The sequence below is a fragment of the Schistocerca gregaria genome, chromosome 9 (assembly GCF_023897955.1).
Source record: "Schistocerca gregaria isolate iqSchGreg1 chromosome 9, iqSchGreg1.2, whole genome shotgun sequence".
Taxonomy (NCBI): domain Eukaryota; kingdom Metazoa; phylum Arthropoda; class Insecta; order Orthoptera; family Acrididae; genus Schistocerca; species Schistocerca gregaria.
Window position 1 is genome coordinate 159,901,367 of NC_064928.1, and position 5,375 is coordinate 159,906,741.

At 40.1% G+C, this 5,375-nt stretch overlaps 1 long non-coding RNA gene across 1 annotated transcript; it reads left to right on the top strand.

Annotated features, from left to right (window-relative positions):
- Positions 1-893, top strand: LOC126291925 (uncharacterized). The gene is made up of 3 exons (XR_007551918.1): positions 1-241; positions 400-496; positions 673-893. It is a non-coding gene; the product is annotated as an uncharacterized LOC126291925 (long non-coding RNA).
- Positions 894-5,375: the final 4,482 nt, after the last annotated feature.

The window sequence follows — 5,375 nt, forward strand, 5'->3', positions numbered from 1 at the left end:
CTGCGATTCTCCGATATCGGTGATTTCTGTGAATGCTACTTTTCAGTATCTGCTATTCTTAACTGTGATTTGTCGCAGTTAAGGAACGTAGGTCGTGTATCCCTCCGCCACTGCTATTTCTGCGACTTCTGCGATTTCTGTGACTCCTGCGATTTCTGCGACTTACCACCGTATGAAAAAGTTATATGAAAAAGTTACATCTGCCCACACAGAAAATTGCATCCCAACAAACCTGTCATTGGTAAGTAAGTTTTACGTTTGTTCTTCCGTTGGCTTTAATTATGTATTAAAGAAACAACTGTGAAAATATTAATAGTATAATTAATATGTAAGTAGCCATACAGTAGCGTAATAGTTCGTGTTTAGAAAATGAATTCTAACATATTGTTATGTTCACAGGTACCCGAACTACATTTCAGTCACTCAGTAAATTGATAACTCAACAGATCTGGGGAAATTACCAGTGCGTCTTTAGACCGTTTTCGTCAGCCGAGAGGTTAGTTTCTAAGTGTTTCGATGGACTTAATTACTTCAGTGAGATCGTGCTTGCAAATGTGAAATATACCCCATTGAGTGGCTTTCATTACAGCAAATATTAGCAATCTACTGTCAATTATATTGCTTGTAATTAGTGACAGCAAAAATTGTTTAATAATCCTTGTGATTTTGCAGACACAGTTCTGACTCTTGATTACTGGTTGCTGTACGTATCTATCCACATCAAGGCTGTTGAGAGAGACTCGTGAAGATTCAAGACAGCTCCTAGAGGATTTGCAGTTTAAAAGTGACATAATTGTGAAATAAGTGTGCAGATGAGTGATTAAACTGTGTTTTATTGAAGTTGTTATGCGATTTTATAGGAATAATAAATGTTTAAATACAGTGAGTGAATAATGAAAATCTCATTTGCCACATGTTTAAGCCGTCCTATACCCGTAATTTTCCGCCACTTATTTACTGGTAAACACTAGTTGGAGAGTGACATGTCGCCCCCCCCCCCCCTTCTCCAATATCTTGGTGTGACACTGACCTGTAACATATCACGAAGTCTACAATGTGCATTTTGAGGCTGTTGATATGAAAGTGGCGAGTACAGATCTTCCAGTTAAATCAGGAATACTTGAAAGTAACACAGGAAAAGCTTACTTATGTAGGTGGTAGTAGTGTCGGAAAAAATTTTGTGTGTGTGAAGTTGCTACGTAGAACACCAGGTGCAAAACTTTTATCCCGAGTCTTGAACTGTGCCGGAATAAAAGTGAGGCATTCATATGACTCAATAATGCTGTTTTCATTTCACTACACTTTACAGATGTCTGAGTTCTGCTGTGTTAACATTGCAAAGTCCTGTAGGCATGTGGAGTATTAACCAAAATTGTCATATTGGAAGCAGAATCACATTTGTTACGTTACTTGATATTTTCAGGAGAAAAAGGCAATGTTGCTTCTTATTAATATAGTACATTCAGAGTCACAGCTGTGTTTGACCAACCATAACTGATGCTGATTGTGCATGTCGTCATATATTGTGAAGGGCTTATTTCAATAGTGGTACAAGTCCATTACCTCCACTTTTCTGTCTATAATGCTTCTGAAATTAATGCTCCAAACAAACATTAATAAAGGTTCATTTCTAGCAAGAAGCCATATGCTTGAATATTTCTGGTATCTCAACTGTAGATTTTTCAGCGCTCATTTAACTTTACGACTCCGTATCCCAAAATGAACAAAAATAGACTTGTACCACTAATGAAATAAGTCCTTCATATGCACACACACAGCACGCAGATCTCGTGAGGCACAAGGCTCTCATAACGAAGTACGTACGTCGTTCAACAGATGGCACTAGGAAAAGAATGTTAACTGCGCTTTTTAGTTGCTACTTGCGACTCTTAGTTGCGATTTGGCACTGAAATAGCAGAAAGCAGTATGGAATTCGGCCAACAGATGGCTCACGGCGTTTAATATGAAATGTTACTTGCGACTGCTAACTGTGACTGAAATCGCAGTTAGATTTTGTAAAGTTGTTATTGTGATATCTGTGACTTCTCAATCACTGTGATTTCTAACAGATACGCGATTTCCTGCCCACGACTATAACTGATCATATTGGTAAGCAAACGAAGGTAGCATACAATAAAATTACAAACAAGGTTCACATGAATAATTACTTAGCCACAAATTATACCGACAAGAATTAAAGGTAAGGGAAATAAATAATAACATAAAAGAGAAGTGTACATATCTGAAATAAATTATTATCGTTATTTATTCAAGTAAGAAAAGCACAGAGAACCTTTAAATCAAGTTCAGTACAGCGCACGATGAAATCATAATATTATAAAACAGCGTTAAATTTTAATACTAATTGTTAAACCTATCAGGACGACTGAACAGGTGACGAAAATTGACAAAAAGTAGGGTCTAAAACGTACTGGAATCGGTAACTGGAAATGACCTACGTAGGTTAATTCCGACCATTCCAAGGTTCGTTATTTAGATCGTTGTAACAACGAGCACGTGCACTAAATTGTCACTTGTAATTGCTGTCTGAACTACTGCAAAAAAGTTACTAGTATTGGAATCGGTAACTAGATCTGACCTACATAGAAGGTTGGTTCTATTTACTGACTCCAATTTTTGCTACAAACAGTAGTAGTTTTAGAGAGCAATCACAGATGTAGAAAAATGTTATTAATCATGTCCAAGTGCATACAACTGCAAAAATAATTTACGCATGAATTATGGAGCGGTTGGAAACTGTAACTGGAATTTACCGACTTAGGTCAATTCTAGTTATCTTTATTTTTTGTGGGTATTCGTTTGTCATGTACTGGCTTTTCTGATAGAATTTTAGTATGTAGGTTTCTCCACATTTTATGCTACTGCTTCGTATTTGTTGTCAATCATTTAATTTTCCCGTTTTTCTGATACATTTTGGTTTCTCTCTGCCCCAAACCCCATCTTTCCTGCGCTCCTCCCATTAGATTCAATAATCAATAGTGAAATTAATGCTGTGTTATAACAGTATGACTTCGCCATGTGTTTTAGTATAATGCAATTTAAAGGTTCTCTGTGCTTTTATAGTTGCAGAAATTACGAGAGTACTTCTTACCAGAAATGAAAATTTGTTTTTGAATCTTTCTCTTAATTAGTTTCGTTATCTTCAGTTCATTTCGATATTGTAGCAGAAGAAACTGAGTAACACAGCCACTATGGTACAGTGGTTATGATACTAGACTGTTGCATGGAGGGTCGTGAGTTCAAAACTAACGTGAACTGTAAAATCTTAATTTCTATATTCAGTTCGAGTACATTCTAGAAGTATCCACAAATGTCAAGAATCATTGTACTGGAATGTCCTGTAACTGTATATATACCGTATTTGTTCTGACCGGAGGCAGTTCGTTGTGCACTCTTGTATGTGCAAGTGCTGAATAAACCTTCGTTAAGTGAAGTAAGTGTTTGGCATTCATCTAATTACACCTTCTTCTAAGTGACATTATTCTTGTGGTGGCGCCGGGTATAGGAACTTGTTATAGCACACGTTATCGACGACACAGTGGCTCCCATCAGGCCACGACAGAGCCGCTGTTTACGCTGCGAGAAACCCGAGTTCGAGCCATATTCAACAGATTGCAATCTATCGGAGACAGAAGGAGACAAAGACGTTATGACGACAGCAACTGTGTGCCACCAAATGAGACATCCTGGTTCTCTGGTGACGATGGCCAAGATCCCAACAAGTGGCTGAAGGTATATGAGCGTATAGCCAGAAGCTACAGGAGAATGCTGAAGATTAGATGGGTCGATCACATAACTAATGAGGAGGTACTGAATAGAATTGGGGAGAAGAGGAGTTTGTGGCACAACTTGACCAGAAGAAGGGATCGGTTGGTAGGTCATATTCTGAGGCGTCAAGGGATCACCAATTTAGTATTGGAGGGCAGTGTGGAGGGTAAAAATCGTAGAGGGAGACCAAGAGATGAATACACTAAGCACATTCAGAAGGATGTAGGCTGCAGTACGTACTGGGAGATGAAGCTGCTTGCACAGGATAGAGTAGCATGGAGAGCTGCATCAAATCAGTCTCAGGACTGAAGACAACAACAACAACAGCCAAATTTAACAAATGGAATGACATCGTGTGTTTGACTAACATATTTTTCTACTTGGAGGGCACTGCCAAGGAATGGTATGAGAACAACGAGGAGAAGTTCACAAGCTGGGAAGTATTCCAGGCGGAATTGCGCAAGTATTTCGGCAACACACACCGACAGAAGTGCAAGGCTGAAGATAAATTGAAGTGCAGGGCACAGCGTCCAGGAGAAACTACAGTATTCTACACTCAAGACGTCTTGGAGCTGTGTAAAGTAGTGGATCCTAGAACGAAGGAGGAAGATAAGGTTGCACATCTCATGAAGGGTGTTACTGTGGGCATGAATCAAGACCTACTCCTGAAGGGGGTTTCGACAGCAGACGACTTCATAAAATAGTGCCAGTATGTCAAGACAATGCATCAAAAAAGAAAGAATTACATGCAAGAAGTTTGAACGGTTTCCAAACGTCATATCGATGTCAGTGATGGAGGAAGAAACTGATTTCACAAGTGTTCTTCGTCAGATAGTGAGAGAGGAAGTTCAGAAGGCACTTGGATTATACGGGGAGCAAAAAACCGAGACACTTCAAGAGGTCATAAGGGAGGGAGTGGAACAGACATTGAACCCAATGTCTCGTCCTTCATTTCCCTTTAAAACAGTGAAAAAGTCGAGACCCAGGAGGAGTTGCGTTCCTACAATGCCACATGAGGAACTTGTTTGGGTACCAAGGAAGACTGATGACTAGAGGACCCAGGATAACTAACCAGTATGTTTCCAGTGTGGACGACGGGACATGTGGGGAGCTATTGTCGAGAAAGGCGACGGATATTTGATGACGCGCACGGTATCGCCGCAAGCTAGCCGCTGGAGAGGACATTTCCCAACATGCCAATCAAGGTCTCCACTGCCGGTTAGAAGCTCCAGCCGATCAGCGAGCTGTCGCAACCTGGAAAAGTAAAGGGTGCGACCTTCCTTGGAGGTGAGGGCGCCGAGAGAAAAATCCTCCACTGTCGATCACTACAAAAACGATAGAAACCTACCTCGATATCCTCATGGATGGCCGACCAGTCATATTCAGTCATTTTGGAGAAGTACTGTTGCCAGTTGCAGAAAACCGTATTCCTCGATAACAAAGCATCTCTGATGAAGGTAGCTAATGGGAAACATCTAAAACCTGCAGGAAGATGCAACATTCATGTGGGTATAAGTAGCCATACACAGCCCAAATTCGTCATCTTACAAGAGTGTAGTCATGACGTCATTCTCGGATGGGACTTT